The sequence below is a fragment of the Sceloporus occidentalis genome, unplaced genomic scaffold (assembly GCF_023333645.1).
Source record: "Sceloporus occidentalis isolate IW3139 unplaced genomic scaffold, rSceOcc1.0.p SCAF_4, whole genome shotgun sequence".
Classification (NCBI taxonomy): Eukaryota; Metazoa; Chordata; class Lepidosauria; order Squamata; family Phrynosomatidae; genus Sceloporus; species Sceloporus occidentalis.
Window position 1 is genome coordinate 127678549 of NW_028316984.1, and position 23382 is coordinate 127701930.

Sequence of the window (23382 nt, forward strand, 5' to 3'; positions counted from 1 at the left end):
TTCTAAGCAAATAAAATCAAAACCCAAAATTGTTCATTTTTCACAAATGAATAATCCCTAAAATATACCAAAATGCAAAAAGAAGGAAGGAAGGAAGGAAGGAAGGAAGGAAGGAAGGAAGGAAGGAAGGTGCACAATATGCCTTGTAATATTGCTTAACAATGAAAATTAAAAAAAAACATTAATGTGTGCAAGAACAATACAAATAGCAGGGTGCAACTACAGTTATGCCTTGCTTTTGGGCTTCCCATAAGTTTTTAGTTTACTTCTGTGGGTACACAGCCCAAGACCATATAGGCCTTATTCTGATCCACAGAACTCTTATTGCCTTATACGTCCTATTCTCTTTCTGTAAAAGAAAAAAAAAATCACATTCTGCATCAGATCTTTTTTGTCTTTCACAAGAGTTGGATATTTCCGACAAGCAATGAACTGAGAGTAAGGTGCACTGGTTTAAAAAATGTGTGAAGTTGATAAACCTCTGATCCCTTGCAGGATCTCAGAACCCATGCAAGGTAATTAAGTCAAACTTCAATAGCACAGAGCAAAACGTATCTCCAGAAAATCTCAAGAAAATATCTCAGAGCTGAAGTATTGCCAATGAACATGTGACCTTTGTTTCTTTGTCAGCAAGAGGAGCAGCAAATGCCTGATCAAACTGCATGAAAAGAGCAGAATCATAATAATCTGTGTCTATTGTTTTCCCTGATTACAAGTAAAGGTTTTAAAGGAAGCATTTTGTAATTTTAGGGTAACTGATAACAGACACCTTACATTAATCAGTAAAGCCTTCCATTTCCCCAGTGCATTGTCTTCATGTAGCCAAACCCCTGTGCCACTAGATGCACAGCAGTTAATGCCAAGTGTTTACACATCAAGGTAGGCAACCACATGTCTTTCTGCCCTGTGGATTTATGACATCCACAGGAACAGACAAGTTTCTGGTGTTGATTACAACTCCCAGAATCCTGAGGACCAGTAGGCCTAAATCGTTCCCATCAGTATCTGATGGTTGGTGAAAGTGGTAGCCCAAGAAAGGAACTCTTCTGTGTTCTCGTTCAGAGGCAGACAGCTCTCAGGAACAAGAACAGAGTAGAGGCATGGGGAAGAACAAGCTTATAAATGCTTACAAGACAGGCATGCTGGAGAAAAGGACTTCTGTGTCATCTTGCTGCGTAACACTTGGTTCCTAGCAATAGTTTATTAAGATTAATGGGAACTGGAGATCTAGACTAGAGATGAAAAATAATTGAAAATTTTCAAACACACATGCACAAAGAGAGAAAATCGAAAGTGATGAGTAACTTCACAGTTTGGACACTTATTCTATAGGGATTTCTGCACAAGAAGCAGGTTTTCTGTCATAAAACATGATTAGTGTGCATTGGTGAACAAAATAAATCTTGAACTGTGCAGAGCCCTTGTAACCTGCACAGGTTTTAAGGACTTTATTGCAATGGGTAGAAAATTAATTAAATTATTAATTATTTCCTATGAGATTGAATTTAATGAAGATTTAAAACCCTACACTCTAGATTTTGTTTTTCTTTGTTTCTTTATCTGTCAGTGGGTTCTGTGCCTCTCAATATTTTACGTTAGAGACACACATATTTTCATTCCAGTCCTGCTTCCTAGATATAGTGACATTCACTTGAAAATAACATCTGAGGTGCATTCAGCAGGAGCATGTGGTCTGGATTTTTCCACCATCTTAATAAATTTAACAAATAATTGTAAGCTTATTTTATGAGCTGCTCCATTCTGATCGATTGGCTGAATTTGGCAATAGCAGAAGGGAGAAGCAAATACAAATCATTCTCCAAAAAATATTTTTCAACTTGTCATCCTCCAGACCTCTCGGACCTCAACTCTGAATATTCTCATCCACATGCATATAGAACATGTGTGTGTTATTTCTTAGTCTTTCTCTTGCTGGACCAGTTTTGCAATGATGCCATGAGTTTAATATCACCACATTTTGCTCTAATGAAGACTTCTCTAGATCAAAAATATTTTCCCTCCCAATTTCCTTCTTTGAGTAATGCCTTCTTTCTTCTCAGGATCTCAAAACTGATTTGCAAATCTTAACTCATTTAACTGAGTCATTAGCATATTATATTGAAAAATACTAATGAGGAGGGGAATATAAGAAAATCTAGGAAAATCTTCTCTGCATTCCAACACTAACCAAAAAATTTATAGGCTTCAGACTCATCAATGAAGCCACACAACACGATAAGTGAGACAACTGCAATCTTGTCTTAAATAATATGACTTGTATACTGAAGCATGCTTCCAGACTCTCAACTGTAGTGAGAGTAGCTAAACAAATCACAGAGTTTTTCTGGGTGATTTCTCTACTGAATCACACAAACATAGCCACTTTCTCATCTAAAGAAGCAAGTGTGGTAGTTGGGTTGTTTCTGTTCTAAAACACTAGAGAAAGAATCAAGTATTTGTTTCTCTGGATTATTGGAAGAAAAACAAAACAGAGAAGATTATTCAGATACAATAGACAAAACCATGGACTTTATGGCATTATCACATTACACTCTTATAGTGCTACTATTTTGCGTTTACTGCTCTGGCTGCCTCCTGTTGCATTCTGGGGTTTGTAGTTCAGTGAAACCTGAGAGCTCTCTGGCTGAGAATTCTAAATGCCCCTTCCTTAACAGCTCCATGTTTTGTTAAAACACCTCAACACAAGTGGAAGTAATGATCAAGCAGTGTCTGCAAGCACAGCAATTGTACACATCAAGGCAGTGTTCCCGCACCTGCCTGGCTTTTGCTATTTTTCAATCCCCTAGGCAAAATATTCACTTGGTACTGTAAACACTGCCTCACAATCATATCCTCATACTTATTGCTCATTGTTTGTGTGTGCAGATGGTAAACAACCTACCAGAATATCTAGTCCATCTTCAGCCCTTCTCAGTTCCTGGACAATAAAGCAGACGATCTAGCAGGAACTCTGTCTCCTTGAGTCACACACAGAGAGACCTTCTTTCTTGGGGCTAGCAAGCTTGAAGGCAACCCATTCCTTTCAAATGGCCAGTCTTTCTTCATAGTCCCAATCTGTTTAAAATATGAAGAAAATATTTGGTTCAGTGCCAGTGCACACCAATCATAGTGAATTAGTCCTGCATTCATGCCTGGGGGAAAAGAGCTGTGATTGGAAAAGTTCCTTTTTGTGACAACATTCATAATATCCACATGACTGGGAGATTTAGTTACAAAGAGTAATTTATCCAACCTCTTGGAGAAAGCCATTATAGAATTTAACAAGTCAGAAAACAGAGACTGACTGTGACACATGACATCAACAAATTTGGTAACTGCCATTAGTACAACAGCTCAGCACTGATAAGCCCAGCAAAACAGGGTGAGTTCAAAGACAATGCAGTAGGAGGTAGTCCATAGCCTTTATCCTGTCTGGCAAAATGGCTTTTCTGAATATGAGAAGTTCAAAACCTATATTGCTTCTACCAAAAACAAAAACAAAACATGGGCATATGGTGGGTCACAAGAGTATGTATCTTGTGATAAACCCACTAGATCAAGTTGACAATTCTCTTGTTAAGATCTGCTTTACCATTTTTAAAGGTAAGCAATGACCCTGACAGAAAATATGCACCTATGAGACCTGGACTTAGCCTTGTAAATGAGGTCCTCTCTCCTGTCACTGGAGTCTTCTCCAGGGCTACAGAAAACCCAGAAGCTTCAGAAGATCAGAAGATTGCTATGTCCTCCCTCCAGTCCATCTCCCCTGATCCAGGCCTCGGAGGTAGAGAAGAACTGTTGGCCTTCATCCCCTTCTCCTTTTGTGTCGTGTCTTTTTAGATTGTAAGCCTTAGGGCAGGGAACCGTCCAATTAAAAAGATTGTATGTACAGCGCTGTGTAAATTTACAGTGCTTTATAAATAAAGGTTAATAATAATAATAATAATAATAATAACAAGAAGAAGAAGAAGAAGAAGAAGAAGAAGAAGAAGAAGAAGAAAGACACTGCCAGAACAGTAGCATGTTAGAGGCAGATTTAGTTATGTTTCAAGTATAGTACATCAACCCAAACCAATTGAACTTACATTATCATGATTAAATTTGGCAAAAAACTAATTCTATGCAGTATACTTTTTTTTTAATCCTGAGTGGGTTCACAAAATTCAATCTGGATCATGCTGCTGTGTGAATAGGGGAGCTTAAACATCTCTCAGGTATTTATCACATGCATTCTAGTCCCATTGTCTCGCCTATAGGTGGTCTCCATCACAGCTTTTCCTCAGGGAGAGGTGTAAAAATCACCTTGTGTGGAAGATTCCCCATCAGCATGGGTCCCATCTTGATTAGGCCCCATATACTTACTGGCGAGTAACGAATAAAGTTTAGCTGCATGTACATGTATAATGTAAAATTGCATCAATAAATTGGCTTTCAGTGTGATTATGACAACAATGACAAGGAGGAAGAGGAGATAGGAGAAGAACAGGTAAAATATGACATGTGAACATTTTTAATGCTTCATAGGAAAGAATTGTGCTATTAAAAATTACTGGACTTTAACTGCCATGAGAATTTGGGTCAAACTAGAAAATACATCTAGCACTTACAGATGTTCATTCAAGTCTGTCGCAGCATGTGATTTTCCTTAACTGTGTATCTTGCATTTAATGTACTTTATTTTGTAGTTGATTACTGAGAAAATAACACAGCCTTAATTTTCAAATTGGTGACTGGTGAAGCATATACGTATCTCTATGGGGATCCCCATGTGAAAGGGGTAGACATGTGAAGGACAAGGGACATGTACTACTCATAACATTTACTTCTGTAGATTGGCACTTCATTGGCATAGGTTTTAAGATGTTATTATGCTTTTTCCCCCATCTTTTCCTGTATGGGACAAATTAAGGCACTATAAATATTTTATAGCAATTAAGGTAGGGCTGTTGTGCCTCATCCGCCCTGTTCCAAAAGCCATATTTTAGATCACTAGAGTTAATGCAGCTTTATCTGTAATCCTTCATTGTTTTTGTGTGCCTGAAAAACACTTCTGAAAAACTGAGCCCCTAAGATGAACCTCGCATGGGGTTTTCCTGGTATATTTCTTCAGAAGGGGTTTGCTACTGCCATCCTCTGAGGCTGAGAGAATGTGGCTTACCCAGGATCACCCAATAGGTTTCAATGGCTGAGACGGAATTTGAACTGTGGTCTCCAGAGTCATAATCCAATTCTAAAATCACTAGACCATGCTGGCTCTTATAAGTTAATGATCTGCAAGTCACAATGTATTTATACATGGTAAAGAAAGGTAAAGATTTCCCCTTTGATGAGATTGTCTAATTGTGTCTGACTGTAGGGGGCAGTGCTCATCTCCACTACCAAGCGAAGGGAGCCAGCATTGTCAAAGACAACTCGGTGACCATGGTTGAGTGACCCCCAAAGGGGTCGCGACCCCCAGGTTGGGAACCCCTGGCTTAGAACATTCTTACCTTCCCACGGAAGTGGTACCTATTTATCTACTTGCATGTTTTACATGCTTCTGAACTGCTAGGTTGGCAGAAGCTGGGACTAGTGATGGGAGCTTGGGCGTGCTTGCATCTGGAATTGCTAATCTGCCAACCTTGCAGTCATCACAATCAGCGTCTTAAATGCTAAGTCACCATGTACACCAACGTAAATCTATGGTGCGTTCCAGACATGCAAAAAGTAGTACTAGGTATGTAGTAGGGTTAGGAAAGGGTGTCCTTTCTGGATGCCCTAACCCTAGTACGTACCTAGTACATACAAAATTGTGACACCCTATACACATGGGCGCTGCCATTTTGATGTGCTGGATGCTTAGCGTCCGCACATCCCCCTGTGCTTGTGACATCATGAGTGTGCCATTTGTGCACTTGTGCATTGCAACCACGACACAAAAAGAAGTCGCTTTTTGCAGCTTCTTTTTCCACCACTGGGAAGCCTCCCCATTCGGAGGCTGAGGCTTCCCAGCGGCGGAAATGGAGGTGGCGGCAGACTGCCCTTTTTGGGCGGTCTGTAAACCACCTATATTACATTAATATTACATTTGAATATCATTGAAATATATTGCAATTCTAGGGGGGGAGGGGATGACAGATCCCTCTTCAAAATTTACACTGCCCAAATATACTCAGTGCCAAACAAAAGATTGGCTGCATTCATTTTTTTATGACCTTCACTGATTATGGATTCCATATGGGTTTTGCCCCATTATGTTTATGATCCCAGAAGTTCCCCAAAACACATACACACACACACACACACACACACAGAGTTCCATCCTTTTCAGCAAGTCTTGAACAATAATAATATATACTGATTTGCTCTGTAGCACTAGAGTACAAGGATTCTTTGTGAGAAAAGGGAGGCTATAAATAAAAATAAAATTAGATATATACTTAATTAACTCACCATTTTCAAGACAAGAGAGAGGTTGTAAACAAAGCATTAAGAAAAAAGAATAGCTCTTTCTTATTATATTTATCCTTTGAAATTGCAATCAAATAAAACAAATTAATTGTATGTTGTATAACAGCAATAATAGGATAGAAGACTGAAAAGAATAACAGAAGATTTATCTATCACCAACACAGTAAATTCCCAAGATGCTGAAGATCAAATGAATATCTCCATATGTGTTTCTATGTCATTTTGCTTCAGTACTATGAGCAAAGTAATCAAAGTATTTATACAATGAATTCGATCATTTGTCCTGGTTGATATGTTTTTATGAAATGTTCTCCTTATTTCTAAATATTAGTCTTCATTTATAATGATTCATGAATCATTTGACCAAAAATTACAGTTTTTGGAGGTTTTTGATTGCAATTCTTAATGCAATTATTCATGGTGTGTGATTAATCTCAAGTAAGCTTCCTACACTGGTGGGGATTAGATAGATAGATAGATAGATAGATAGATAGATAGATAGATAGATAGATAGATAGAGGGAAAAATTCTGCTGCCATACAGTTGCCAATGTGAAAACTGCAGAAAGCTCCAATACTTCTAATGATTGTGTAGAACAGTGAATTTCAGAACATGTTCATAGAATTATAGAGCTGGAAGAGACTTCAAGGGCCATCAGGTCCCACCCCTGCAAAGGACCCCCCTACAAATGGCCATCCAGCCTCTTTTTAAATACTTCCAAAGAAGGAGATTCCACCACACTCCAAGGAAGCACATTCCACTTTCAAATAGTTCTTACTGTCAGAAAGTTCTTCCTAATGTTTAGGGTGAATTACTGATTCCTTCTTTATGTGACCACTTTTCAGTCTGGCCTTTGGGGCATCCTGTAGGCACTCCTCTCCCTGCCGGATCGGGGCCTCAGCTGCCAGAACGGCAGCCTCTGGGGCCCTGATCCGCTGCTTTCCAGGCTGCGGGGAAGCAGCAAAAGGCCGCTTCCCTGCGGCCTGGAAAGGGGTGTCCTTGGGGCTTCATGCCCCAAGGACACCCGGTCTAAAGGCTGCGCCAGCGACACAAATCACAGAAGAAGCTGTGTTTTGGAGCTCCTTCGTGCACCGCGAGAAGGGTGCTCTAGGCACCCTCGCACGGTGCAAAGACATCACGTCTATGCCGCCCCATTTGAAGGTGGCGTGTTCGTGACGTCGTAATGGCGGCCCCCGTGTGGAACGAGCACTGCCATTTTGGACGTGCTGAGCGCATATTAGGGTTGGGGGCGATGCCCCTTTCTAACCCTAGTACACGCTCCTCGCATACTAGGATGCCCGTCTGTAACAGGCCTATGATTCTGGAGACCAGGGTTACATTCCCAGCTTATCTATCAAGCCCACTGGATGGCCATGGGAAAGTCGCATGCTCTCAGCCTCAGGGGAAGGCAATGGCAAACCTCCTCTTGCTTAGGAAACCTCATGATAGGTTCACCTTAGGGTCACCATAAATTAGAAATGATTTGAGAGCACACAACAATAACAACTCTATAATACTGTATATAGCATCAGTTGGATAGATGCTGTTGAAGTGCACTTCCTTCCTGCTCCACTTGAGTAACATGAACAACCCCAACCCAATTGGAAGGAGCTCATACTCCCTTTGTCAGAAACACCCCTCTCCAAGAAGGCATGGCATGGCATGGCATAATACAATGGGATTCTCCCATGACATCTGTGGCTTCACTAATTTCCCAAGTTGCTGCACTAAACTGGGTCCTCCACTCCAAATATAATTCAAAGAGGAGTCCTGATACAGAAAATGAAGACAGAGAAGTTTGCCAAAAACATGAAATTCAGAGGCAATTCATATAGTTTCTTATTGTCAGCACAATATATTTTTACTATACTTCCCATTTGAAATTACCTAGATGACCTCAATTATGTGAAGAAGACACTGATGTCAGATAAATTCCACATTAGTCCACAACAAAGAAAAGAAAAATACAAAAGAAGTAACATTTCACAGTTTGGAGTTGCCACCTTTTGATTTGCTACAGAGCTAGGTCAAGAAATGGAAGTTGTCAGATGTTAATAATTAAGTTTCAGGCAGTATAATTGTGAAACAGCATGTTTAAAACATTCCCTATCCTTTAAGCAAAGAGAGGTCCAATGCCTCACCCAGAGCTTTGAACAAAATGGTTGTCAATCTTCAGTTTTCCAAGAGAGCTCTGACTATATATCAGCAAACTGTTTAAAAATGAAGCAGCTCAGAGTCAATTCACCAACAATGATAGTATTTCATTAGAGAGAAAAATCAGAACTAAGAATGCCTGCTAGTGAGAAGCCCCACATCTAACATGAATTCCATCACAAAATGTGAAAATCACAAAACGTCTACCTGAAATCCTTTATAGATGTCAAGCTTAATTACAAAATTTGTCAAAAGTTACAGAATGTGTAAGAAAGTGTTTTGGCCACTGAAAGTAAAGGATATGATCAATAGTATGGTGAAAGAAGACATCATAGCATCAAAGTCCAAGCATGATTTGACTAGCAGGGACTATGTCATCATGTGCCACCACCTTTGGACTGGCCCTTTACCCCCACATTAGCTAAAATTCCCAAAGCAGCTGGAAGGGAAGTGGATTTCTCCAGTAACTATGTATAATTATTTGATATTCCTATTGTAAAATATTTGGAAGTGGTTTGGTCTTGAGTGAGGAAGCCCCATTAACTTTACAAACAACTAGGGGGGCATGAAAACAGCTGGAAATGGATACAAGAGAGAAAGGGAGATCTCTGAATGGTTGGACTCTATTGAGGGAGAGTCTTGCTGAAGCAACTCTCAGGATGTGGGTTTGCACTAAAGAAAAGAGGTTTGGGGAGACAGGAGGCCTAATGTCAATTGGTGTCAATAGACCCAAACAGACAGGCCAAAATAAAGCTGCTTCGGGTCACTTTGGATGCATGCTATTTAAATTCTGCATGAGTCCTAAGGTGCCAGAAGCCATGCCAAAGCCACATTCCAGTCCTAAGGACTAGAGCGCAGGTTTGGTAAAGCTTCTGGCCTCTTAGGATGTGTGTGTCATTTAAACATCCTAGCCCTAACTATTGCAGCACCTTTCAACTTTTCCTAACTAATTTTAATTGCAGAACATTATTTTCACCTAAAAGTTTCTGTTCTTATTTCACACATTTCTGCAAAATGGAGATCCAAATTACACCTGGATATCACTATCACTTAGGCTTTTCAAAAGTTACAAAAGCAAGTAAAATGTCACCTTAAAAGCTGGCCTGGTTCACTTTTCCCTTCACATTAGAAAGAAACTAAGCTAATGACGTGGTCTAATGAGTGGTTTATGCCTTGTGACAAACCAAATGAGGTTTGTCAGCGTAGGCTCCAGGCAGCATGAAACTGCAGCAATTTTACATCTCATTGATTACCAGAATGAGGACTGCAAACATTCATACAGCATCAAATATCCTCTTGACATATCACAAGAATTCAAGTTTCCAGACACAGGAAATAAAGGTAAGCAACTGTGTAGGGCATTGTGTTTCATATGTGAATCATGGCCAAGTGACCTTTGTATAGCCTAATTTAAAAAAAACAATGAAGTAACACATGACTGAGACTATAATTCTATGGATCGTCCTGGATTATATTACATTAAAATGTGGGTGGGGAGATGTCACTGCTCCCAGGCACAAAATGTATTTGATATTCATGAAAAGCATCAGAGCATTCATTGTCTAACCACAGAAAATAAACACTGCTGAATATATAATTCTGAGGTAATGACATGAAGCAGATAAAATTAAAAGGATTAAACTAATTTATTAATACTGTATACTGTTACCCCAGGTTAAGAATTAAGGCTGCTATCCTCTGCCTATGCATACTCACCTAGGAGTCACTGAATGCAATGGAAATAACTTTTAATTAGAGTCTCTGTTTATGACAGCATTGGTCAGTAGGCACAGATAGCGGCTGTTTAATTAATAAAAGACTTTGGAACAATGGGGAAGTACAACAAGATGGTCCTTGGAAGTAAAGTGTTAAGCTTAGTTTTTTTGTGGATTTTTCAGGCTATGTGGCCATGTTCTGTAAGAGTTTATTCCTGACATTTCCTGACATCAGGAATAACTCTTATAGAACATGGCCACATAGCCCGAAAAACCCACAAAAAACTATGGATGTTGGCCATGAAAGCCTTCAACTTCACAAAGTATTAATCTGCATAACTAGCAACTGGAATTGGTGATTGTGACAGTGACACACAGTCTCTTCCTCTTGTGGCAGCACAATGGGTTATGTTATCCCACTACTGCCACCAATTTGTGATGAACCACCTATTTTCCTTTAATTACTTTTCTTTGATGGCAGCACTATGGGCCTTTTTAACCCCACTGTTGCCACAAATTTGTGACAAGCACTTCTACTTTTTAAAATCTTTTCCTTATTACCTGGTGACACTACCACCCATGTGTGACAGTCACTTCATTTTTCTTGTGTACACCAACTGATATGTGAAACTAATTTCCTTATTTGTAAATGGCAGTAGCGTGGTTTCTTACTCAGTTCCCAGACAAGCCTGTATGTGAACAATAATAAAACTTGATTTGAAAGATGATTTCAACAATGTTTCACTTGTTGAGATGTTTATGCACTTGTTACTTCAAGGTCTTACTTTCCTGGTTCCAATTTGTTACAGTTTACTTCACAACACTCTCTCCAGAGAACAATAGTTATTTTTTACCCAGGACCCACACAGTCCTTATATTAGGTTACTTTCCTAAACTTAGTTCTTACCAACCACCAAGGCTAATGATATCCCATCAGATATTACACCACTGCAACACCCTCTCTCAGAGTTCTGTATATCCCCTGAGTCCCTCACCTCTGGACTCTATCCATCCCTATCTCTAACACTGCACCTCCAACTGTAACTTAAATTCTCGCGCTAATCTCCACCAACAGATTCTACCTAGCCTTTTATACACTCCCAGCTTGAATTTGATTGGCTGACACCTTCTTCATCCCCACTGGATTTTGCTAGGGCTAGCCAAATTCTTCCTTCTCTCCACAATGATTTCCTTAAAGAACAAGTTACACAAGCAGTAACTAGAATTGTCTGTCCTCTGCCCACATGTACATTTTAAAAATACAAGCAGCTAAAAATGTGTACTATTGACAGTATGCACAAATACAGCTTAGTCTGGGGTGTGTGTGTGTGAGAGAGGATTTCAAAAATGCATGCTCGTGGGATTATGCATAAAATAGGTATATTATGAAAAATGCATACAAAACTGCACGTCTGTGTGGAAAGAAAGAAAAAAGTCTAGTAAAGTGATAATGAATCAAGAATGGTTATGGTTATGGAGGATTCAGAGAAATATAACACCATGGATTTTTCACATGCACACATACATATATTATGTATTTTATTGGACTGCTATAGCTACAGAATGGTGCACTTAGAAGACAATGTAAAAACAGTTTTTCAGGTTGGAAATACTAAGGAAACATTTTTCCAGTACAAAAGGCAAGAAATAAATCCATGGCAAATAATTCAAAGCCCACACACAGTGAAGTCAGACAAGTGAACCAAGCTACAGATTACAGATTAAAAAAAAATGGTAGGCTGAACTCAAAACATGCAGAGCAAATCACTCAATGGAAGCAAGCAAACCACATGCCAATTGTGTTACTACCTACTAGTAACCATAATATGCATTATGTGATCAGGAATTAAACAGATGGAAATTCTTTTGCTCATTGCACACATACACTGATCCATGCACACAGGAGAGAACACATTGTCCTGTATACTAGGGGTGTTAAGAAAATAAATGAAATATCTCATTTCAATAAGAGAGGCTCAAGACACTGAGCAAAAATGTCTCTGAGCAAAGCTTCTGTGTTTTTGTCTTTGTGAGGCAGACACAAACATACCAAGTATAGAAGCATAGTCTGACTAATAGTGCTTCTGATTTTGAAGGCCTAAATCCAATTCCATATCATGAGAAGGAAGGACTCATTGGAAAAGACAATAATGCTAGAAAAGTTGGAGGGAAGTAAGAAGTGCAGAAGGTTGCATGCTAGATGGATGGACTCTGTTAAGGAGGTCATGGGTATGGGGTTGCAGGAATTAAGCAAGGCAGTGGAGGACAGTGGGTCTTGGGTCACCATGAGTAGATATTGACTCGACAGCAGTTAACAAAACAAAACAAAACAAAAAAATCCAATTGCTAGACTCAGCTGGAAAGGATCCACTGAATTAATTGTTGAAGGTAAGTCAATACTTGGATTTACTTTACTTGGAAGTAACCATTCAGTTTAGATCTGAAAGTGTGAACAGCAATTACCACAAGTTTACTCAATTCTACAATTTGTGCAAAACCCATTCTCACAAAGGAGAGAACTCTTGCCAAAAAGACAGGAAATAATTTGCCATCTTGAAAGTGAAAATATGCATAATGTAGTTTTTCAAAAGGCCAAGATTCACATATCTCATGCACATACAAAAACACAAACCTTTCCATATGTGTAAAAAAACACACACCCTGATTTCACATACAGACACAGAACACATTCCTTTGTGCATTTAGACATCATACTCCCATCCAGCTCATATTATTAAATTACATATTATTATTATGATTTATCATGAAATGAACTTTCAACACAAAAGGTGTATAGATGTATTTAAAAGATGAAGTAACACACAAATGAAAAATTTAAAATAATAATTCAAAGTAAATCATTAAAAAAAACCAGAATAGTCCCAGTCTCCAAGCACATTTTTACTCATGTTCCAAAATCATCACCAATCAGCAAAAACAACAAATGAGAATGGGGGGGGGGACCCTCACAGACCCTTTGCTGTCTGATCTGTTGCACTTAGTGAAGAGCAGATGGTCAGAATGAGCTGTAGACTGCCAGTTGGTGGCCAGTTTGAGAAAATGGAACAAATTAGCCAACCCAGTGTGACATGCCTTGTCCTTGCTGTTTTTGCTTCTTGCCATCATCCTTCCTCTCCCACCTCTGGAGCTAATCATAAAGCAGGCATCAACTATTCTAGCATAAAGCAGGCATCAACTATCCCACTTTCTTGCCACTGCTCACAACAGGGACAAAAGCACAGTGGGGAAGGACAGGTACACATGTAAGACACAGGAATAGTGGTTTGGATTTATCTTTCCAGCTTTGTATGCATATTCAATGGATTCTGTCAGAATAATGTTTAAATTAATATAACAAACACAATTAGGATCCTAGCAAGTATTATTAGCAAGTTTTTGCCACGAGTCTGAAAAATTTGATTAGGAGCTGTTTGGGGGCAAGGAAGAGGAGCTTTAAAACTAAGCCGATTTATAGTATTTTAACATCTGGCAATCCTAGTTGTCTATGTTGTATCATTTTCATGTTTAAACACATCTGAAATGAGTGGCTGTGTCTAGTGGGTCAGTGTGAAAAGCTTCCCATAAATACATTTATGAACCTGTACAAGAATAAGTAATTGAACTAGATTCCAGCCGAAGTACTGAATGGGAAGATGGAGTTTCCAATTCCTGGCAATCTTACCTTGGAATCAAGTTGGACAACAACTTTTATTAACACAAAAACCAGGAAATCCATTTAGATGTTCCTGAATTGTGTTGTGTAGCCCTGCCCAACTCTGGCATTCCTTTGTCTGTACAAAAGCAGCAACAAAATGGTGTCAGTTGATGACACTATCCAATTTACACTGACCCATAGATAAATTAATCCATGTTTTTTGGGATCAATATTTTGACTAAAATTCCTTGACCTATACATGAGTATATATGGTAGTTTGACATCACTTGATATTATATATTGCTATAGCATGTTTTTGACTAAGCAATGTTTTTCAGATAGCGTGGAAGGCAATATATAGGTAAAGGTAAAGGTAAAAGATTCCCCTTTGACAAAATTGTTAAGTTCTGGATGAATGTAGGGGGCAGTGCTCATCTCCATTATTAAGCCAAAAAGCCATCACTGTCAAAGATGTCACTGTGAGCATATGACAAGCATGACCGGGCAGAACATGGTTACCTTTCCACCAAAGTGGTACCTATTTATCTATTTATCCATTTGCATGCTTTCAAACTGCTGGGATGGTAGAAGATGGGACTAGTGATGGGAGCTCACTCCATCATGTGGCACTTAGGCCTCAAACTGCCAACCTACCAACCTTGTGATTGTCAGAGTCAGCATCTTAACCACTGAGCCACCACATTCCCTGAAGGCAATAGGTAAATGTAAAAATTTGTCTGCAGAAAAGGATGCAGAAATGAGGTTGTAGCCATTCCAGATTATAGACCATGAAAATATGTATTATTTGAGAGTGCAGCAAACAATAGAACTGAACAAAGTACAAAAAAAAATTTAACAGTGGCATTTAAGGCCTCATTAATATATGCAGAATGAAGTCACTGAGTAAACTATAGCACTTCAGGTTCCAAAGAAGGAATGCTATTTCTGAATGTTAATACATGTAAAACAATAACAAGAACGCTCAAAGTTTAAAAAATAAACACATTCACATCAAGACAAAAGACTAAAACGCAGTCTTCTTACTCTAAACGCAGGATCATTTTGTCAGATGGCAACTATTCAAAATGTGACCCTCTTCCAAGTAAACTGACACAATCCATTCTACCACTTCAACTATCTAAGCCCTGTTATTATGAGGTCTATCTATATATTTTATTTTATCTTTTTACACAGACACACATTTAGAAATTGATATTTCGATGTCTGGGGCCCTTTCTGTTGCTGCTAGTCAATGAGCTTAGCTCTACATTAGTGACCAAGGAAAACAAAAGTACTTTCCCTAACAGTTCAGTAAACGGTTCCTGAAATTGATATTTTCATTGTTTCAAAAGAAATGATTATAGGAATTTTCTTTATTTGTCCTATGCTTTTTCTTCTTTTAATTCACAACTAATGTAACTATGTATGTTGTTGATCTTATTAATGGTCATAGGTTTCATACAGGTTTTCATTATTTAAAACCCTTAGGGCCTCTATAATAATTACAGTTAGATATCTATGGCATTTTTAATTTGTGGCTGTTTATCATATTTTTAGGACCGTCATTCATCACCCTGGCATCTAAGTGACCTTATAAAAAAAACTATACAGAAGGAAAATACAAAATACCAGCAGGATAAATGTCGTATATCACATCGTTGCCCTTCTCCAGTGTGCCTTTCCTAAATCCGTGAGCATAACACTACAGAATCCTTTCTGACGCAGTAAAATATTCTAACATGGTGCCAGAAAACAAAACGAAAACATATTTTAATATCACAAAAATCAAACACCATATCCTTTTAAACCACACACTTAATTCTTTACTATAAACATACCCTTCATATGTTTTTGGTCTATAAAATTTTAAGAATTTAAATGTATGTTCCTATGCACTATTTCTTTAACACAGATGTGCACAACTTGGCAGTAGGTAGGGGCTAAAATTAAAATTAGTAAAACTTCTTCAAGCCACATATAGATTTTAATTAATTGATAATTAATTAATGTTATTAATTAATATTATTAATAGTAATTCTGTTCTGCTCCTCTCCTCAGGAAAAAAACCTGAGTGATGGAGTTGCCTCGAAGGGCAAGTGTTCACCCCCTTCCTCTTCTACTGCCTAGCCTTCTCCTTGGAGGCAAGTCCAGTGGTGGCAAAGTCTTCAGGAGTGAGCATTTGCCCCTCTTCCTTCTCTGCCAGCTTGCCTTCCCTTTGGGAGAAAGCCCAGTGATGGAGGAATCTTCAAGCGTGAGCACTGATCCTTCCTCCCACCCCGGTTAGTCCTCAACTCAGAAGAAGGCTGAGTGGCAGAGGAACCTTGAAGTTATTCCACATCCCTGCAGGCTACCCAAAATCCTTTGGTGAGCCACATGTGGCCCCAGGGTTGTAAGTTGTGCAGACCTGCTTTAACAGAAAATTGGGACTAGAGGCTATAAGCCACACCACGCTATCATTATTTTCCCCCTATTCCATCTCAAATGCATGTGCACGAGTGCATGGATGTTTTGCCAGCAGCTGCTGGTCACCACCACATCCCATCCAACCCCCAGCCCATTGGATGCCCCACACAACTGACCATTTGATTCTATGATTGCATGATTGCCCATACAGTGCATATAGTGATACATTGGCACAGCACAATAATGATGCCCCCATACATACCCGTTTCTCCCTATTCCCCAATGGCCCCCCGTTGGGCCACTCAGATTGCTAATGTTTTTATTAAATCTGTTGTACCGTTGGTAACCTGACATGTTTGTCGTCATTACACTCAACATGGTGTGTAATGGATCAATGGTATAGCTACTCACTCATGTGATCAATCTGCAGGCTGGTGATTAAAAAAGGAGAGACAGCAATGGCATTGGCAGCTCACTCAGTGCAGGGTACCTGCTCTTAGAATCATAGAATCATAGAGTTGAAAGAGACCAAAAGGGCCATCCAGGTTGCCATAACTGTCCATAAAACCAGGGACAAAATGTGGAACAAATTCTAGACCAAACTGTAGGGCAACTGCAAGACAAAACTCAGCCCAAAATGTAGGACATTTAAGAAAAATGGAGGACCTTAAATGTCCTACATTTTGGGTTGAGTTTTGTCCTGCAGTTGTCCTACAGTTTGTCCTAGAATTTGTCCTACATTTTGTCCCTGGTTTTAGTGGACAATTATGGCAACCCTACATGATCCAGGCCAACCCCCTTGCCATGCAGGAACTCTCAATCCAAGCATCTCCAACAGATGGCCATCCATCCTCTGTTTAAAGATTTCCAAGGATTTCCAAGGAATAAGTGTGTTCCGAGGGAGTGTGTTCCACTGTCAAACAGCCCTTACTGTCAGGAAGTTCTTCCTAATGTTGAGGTGGAATCTCTTTTCCTGTAGCTTGCATCCATTGTTCCGGGTCCTAGTCTCTGGAGCAGCAGAAAACAAGCTTGCTCCCTCCTCAATATGACATCCCTTCAAATATTTAAACAGGGCTATCATATCACCTCTTAACCTTCTCTTCTCCAGGCTAAACATCCCCAGCTCCCTAAGTCGTTCCTCGTAGGACATGGATTCCAGACCTTTCACCATTTTGGTCACCCTCTTTTGGACATGCTCCAGTTTCTCAATGTCCTTTTTGAATTGTGGTGCCCAGAACTGGACACAATATTCCAGGTGGGGCCTGACCAAAGCAGAATAGTGTGGCACTATCACTTCCCTTGATCTAGACACTATACTTCTCTTGATGCAACCTAAAATTGCATTGGCCTTTTTAGCTGCCGTATTCCACTGTTGACTATATCTATGGCATTCCCTTCATCTATCAAGCTGGTAATTTTATAAAAAAGAGAGAGATCAGATTTGTCTGGCATGACTTGGTTCTTTCAAATCCATGTTGACTTTTTGTGATTATGGAATTGCCTTTCAGATGTTCACAGACAGTCTGTTTAATGAACTGCTCCAGAATCTTTCCTGGTATTGATGTTAGACTAACTGAGCAATAATTGTTGGGATCCTCTTTTTTTTCCCTTTTTGAAGATGGGGACAACGTTTGTCCTCCTCCAGTCTGCTGGGACTTCTGTTCTCCAGGAGTTCTCAAAGATTATTGCCAATCATTCTGATATTACATTTGCCAGTTCTTTTAATACTCTTGGATGTAGTTCACCTGGTCCTGGAGACTTAGACTGATTTAGATTAACCAGATATTTTTGTACTATCTCTTTACTTATTCTGTGTTGAAATTCCCCAATTCTGTCCTCTGCTCCATTATCCTCAGGTTGAGCACCCTTTGCCTTTTCTGAAAAGACTGAAGCAAAGAAGGTGTTGAATAATTCTGCCTTTTCTCTGTCCGCTGTTAGCATTTTGCCATCTTCCCTGTGTAGTGGCCCTACCATTTCCTTCTTCCTTTTGCTGCAGACATACTCCCCCAAAAGCCCTTTTTATTGTTTTTAATCTCTCTAGCAAGACTGAGTTCATTCTGCACTTAGCTTTTCTGGCTTTATCCCTACATGTGCTAGCTCTCTAGAGATGGTTAAACCTTAACCTAACCCTAACTCTAACCTAAGCAAATGAGCATGAACTTATTTTTAAACATTTAACTAGTTATACTGTTAATTTTGACATGCAACCCTTTATTTTCCAGAAAAGCAGCTAATTCTTTCTGGCTTGGGTTGCTGCTTCAAGGATGGGGGAAGTAAGAAACAAAAAGTAGCTAGCTTATTGTGCATCTGGCAGTTTACTGTTCTGTTTTGCTACTCATTATGATCTAACCCAGCTTTCATTCCATGAATGACCCAAGCTCAGCCATTGATGTCAGAAGCAAAAAATGCACACCCACACTGCAGTATCTCCACATAGGTGAGTGCCGTGGCATTACTAATGACCTTGCCTGAAAGAAGAATGCCCTCCCTCCATCCACCATCCAGAGAGAGAGAAGGGCAGGCCAGCTCCATCGGGCTTAATCAGAGTAAGAAGAAGGACCCTTCCTCCAATCCATCTTCTGTGGTCCAGGCATCAGAGGGAGAGAAGATCTGTTGGAATTTTCCCCTTCTCCACTCTCATTCCCTTCTCCTTTTGTGTCTTGTCTCTTTAGATTGTAAGCCTGAGGGCAGGGAAATATCTAATTAACAATTTGTAAGCCGCTCTGATAGCCTTTTGGCTGAAGAGCGAGGTATAAATAAATTATTACAGTTGTCCCTCCATATTCGCTAGGGTTAGGGGCAGAAGACCCCCGTGAATATGGAAAAAACTGCAAATAACAAAAACACCATGTTTTTACTGAGAGGACACCTCTCTAGGTATCTCTGGGTCCCCCAGTGCAACTCTGTGGTTGATGTCCGACAGACATTGACCATAGAACTGCCCTGGAGGAGCTACAAAGGCCTAGTAGAACATTCTCTCTTTAACTTTTAGTTAAAGTTGACCATAGAGTTGCACTGGAGGACCTAGATATTCCTAGAGAGAACATATTAATCAAATCCATGAATAATCAAATCCGCAAATATCAAAGCCACAAATATGGAGGGATGATTGTATTATTATTATTATTATTATTATTATTATTATTGGTATCACCCAGGGCGGTAACTCATGGTGTCACCCGCCACTGATGTCCTCCCCTACCATACCGTACAGAATCTTTAGTAATGTTTTTGTACTGATGTTACTCACAAATCGTAATTCCCATATATCATTGAATGTAATGGCAATAACTGTGCCATAAACTAGCCAAATTAAAATTATACCTTTAAATTACAATACCATACGCACAACCTAAATATAGTAACCAGTACTGTCTTTTGAGGCCAAAGAGGATGTGGTTGTACTGGCATGTGCTAACAGTTTTATCCATCTTTATTTATGTCAATTAAAGCTGCCCTTTTATGTGCTTATTTCTGTAACATGGGCATGCAAATCATTCCTTATTTCATTCTTGCATGAAAGAGCAAATAATTCTAAATATTTTCTCCCAAGTGCCTGGGACTAAGAGAATTTCTGTACTTTTATCAACACTTTTCCATATACCAGCATGTCAGTTTTGTACAAAACTATCTATTTCATTTAAACAAATTTTAAATGCTTTTTAAAAAAAAAGGCCCTAGAAAAATCTCATGATAATTTTCCAGTTTCCTGTTGATGGACTGAGGAACCATTTCTTGTTGAGGACAAGGAAATTTGCAAATATATACACCCACAGAGCAGTGTCAGAATTGTAAAAGTCAGCCTCCATTCTATCCCTTGTCAGTGCTTCCTCACCTGAGGTGATAACATATCTTACTGTACCATTTGGCTGGTATCTTGTTGGTGTCTTCTATGTGGAAACAAGTTTCAGCTGACTGTGAAGACAGGTGACATTCAGATCAAGATTGAAAATGTGGGGGGGGGGGGTTGCTATAGTCCACTGTGGATACAAATGTATGTAGGCCATGGGCTTCCATGGCACATTGTGCATGAACACTTGTGCACATTCAGTTGTACATTTGGATCTCTTGATTCAGTTGTGCAACACTGTTATTTTGTTTAAGAGGTCCACAGCACAATTAACCCAGCACAATTAGCATGTAGTTCCACAGTTTGAAATTTATGGTAGACAACTGTGATTGAAATTTATGGTAGACAACTGTGATGTAGGATCTCCACCCTTACATTTCTTTGACCTCTACACACTTTCCATTATTTTAAATATTTTTCACAAGTTACAAGTTTTTATGATCTTTGTGATGTCTAATTACTACAATTCCCTGCTCCCCCTTGTTTTCTCTTCTTCTGCACTAGACTTACTATAGCTGTCTATGGGCAGTTACTTCTAGAAAAACATAGGGAAAAGAAAAATGTATAACAGGAACAAGTATCTTATGACATAATAACGACATAATAAGCCTCCGGTGAATAGAACAGCAACATTTTTCCCTCTGCCCCAGCCCCCTCCCCCCAATCCTTCTGAAGAATTTTATAACATTTGGAATGACCAAGAATGAATTCACAGAAAACAGTTCATCACTAAAACATTTATATTGTTACACTTTCATGGACAGCTGCAACTTCATAACTGAAACAATGCTGCAGAGTATAGCCATCTGGATTTCACAGCGGCAGAGAGACTAAACAAGGAATCCTATGCTTCCAAACATCTGACCATCAGGGAACACTTATGAATAATTTCCATTAGCTTCACAGCTCAGGCTTTCATTGCTCATGATTTCATAAAGTAATAGCAATGACACACATGCTTTTTTGACAGAACAATCTACTATCATAAGGAATAATTCATTACAAAACCCTTAAATACGGGCATGGGTTTTTCCCAGTGTGGAAAGCATTCAAAACTGAGTCCAGCAGGCATGTTTTATTTCCTTCTGTAATTTTAAAAATACAATCAAGATCTTAAACTTCATTAGTTGTAAAACACTCACAAAACTGTTTCCATAGAAAGTAAAATATAACCTTTATAAACATTGTTATTATACCTATTTATTGTCATTTTTAATAAAAAGCCCTGCTTTAATGCAGCAATATCTAAACTTAATTATATGTGCAAAATAAACCAATATTATGTGAGAAACTTGTCTTTTATATGGAGGGGAAGCAATGGTCCTTCCTTGATGTTGTGCATGAACTGCTAATTCCTTAGTCATGTGAAGCTTAATTCTCCAGCCCATCCACCATCATTCGGCCTCAGAGGGGGAGAGAGGGAGGCCAGCTCCATCAGGCCCAGCCCACAGTAAGATGAAGAGATATCCCTCCAGCTCTTCTGCCATGGCCATGGCTCCAGAGGGAGAGAAGAACCAATGAACCTGATCCCTTCCCCACCACCATCCCCTCCTCCTTTTGTGTCATGTCTTTTTAGATTGTAAGCCTGAGGGCAGGGGACTGTCTAAATATATATAAAAAAGTATGCCACTCTGAGAGCCTTTGTGGCTGAACAGCAGAGTATAAATGCTCCAAATAAATAAATAATTCTCGTAAGTGACATCAAGGCCTGGGCATACATTGCTTCATGTGGTTTGGGGACTTCATTATGTAGAGCTCTAGGTATTTTTTAATATAAAATAGCCACAGTGAAGTCTACTGAACATGGCAACACTGACCATGTTAGGGTCTAGCTCTAAGACTTCACAAAGATAAAGACCCCTATTCAGCATGGATTCACACTTCAGAAGTGGAAATCAATGCAAGTTCCCTCCACTAACAAAGATACTAAGAGAGAATTTTTTGCTGATAGTGATTCACAATGCGTTATTTACTTCTATTCTTATTTAAAGCATGATTTAAAAAACGAAATGGACAGTAATAATGCAGTCATAACTGCATAATGGATTTCCCCCCTATATATATATCCCTTTTTCTGAATATTGCAGCTAATGCCTAGAGCTTTCTCTTTTGGAACTTCAAGAGAGCTAGGGAGGTCTGAGAAAAGAGAGAATAAGAATTGATTTCAAGACTGTATTGTCTATGCAAAAATTTAATTGGATGGTAATTACTTAAATGAGCAAAGAGTACAGTAAAATGAAAAATTGAGGTCTACATAAATTTAAGATCAAATTTTCTTGTTCTTTTTTTATGTGTTGCATTATTCTGGAAGTCAAAATTCTCAATGGAAAGGACATTGTTTTAATGAAGGGATTTACTTTAGCCAATGGCACAACAAAACAACAGATAGGTTGGTGGCTCAGCATTGCTACTGTACTGACAGGAATATTAGCAAATCTAAACTCTGGAGTATACAAAAGAGTTTCCTGGATAGTAAAGATGACAAGTTTTATAAAGATGAGAGTTGTTTGGAAGAAGAATGATAAAGCCCATAGAGTCAAGCAACCTGTGAAGAAATTTATAAAGAGGTGAAATTGCTAAGATGATAAGAGGTATAATTGCTAAACCAGGTGATGGCAAGCATCTCCATGATGCATGCCCAAGCTCTGTCCCCAGGGTGCGTTCCTCCGGCATTGTGTCTGCATGATGCAATGCCAAAGGAGCACTGTATAGCTGCTGCACCACAGCTATCATGCGCTTTCCAGGTTGCAAAAAGGAGCAGATTTTTGTGGCTCCTTTTCATGCCCTGGAAATGCGGTTGCCGCAGCCCCGATATGGCTGAAGAAGGGGCAGCTGGAGGCCGCCCCTTTGGGGCTGTTTGCAGAGACCATAAGTTAAATATAAATGTTGAATATAAAGGATTGGTTTTATCTGGTTTAGAGATAACAGGTAAGTCAGAGGCTTTACAGATTGCCCCTAAGGGGTGGCATGCAGCTGCCCCTTTCCTGGCTGGTTCAGGGCCATAGCAACCTCATGCCGTGGCCCCAATCCAGCCTCTAGGGAGTGCAAAAAGGAGCTGCAAAAAGTGACTCCTTTTTGTGCCTCCAAGTGGTGCCATAGCCACCGTGGCTCGGCTTTATGATGCCTCTTCAGCACTGCATCATGTGGATGCAGCA

At 39.4% G+C, this 23382-nt stretch overlaps 1 protein-coding gene across 6 annotated transcripts in view; it reads right to left on the bottom strand.

Moving 5' to 3' along the window:
• Positions 1 to 23382, bottom strand: part of LOC149314598 (leucine-rich repeat-containing protein 4C) — a 1025265-nt gene that overhangs the window by 131630 nt on the left and 870253 nt on the right. For all 6 annotated transcript variants that reach the window (XM_089521461.1, XM_089521463.1, XM_089521462.1 and 3 more), the window contains one exon: positions 2903 to 3075. The gene's annotated coding sequence lies outside the window, so the exon portion shown is untranslated. The remainder of the gene's footprint in view (positions 1 to 2902; positions 3076 to 23382) is intronic.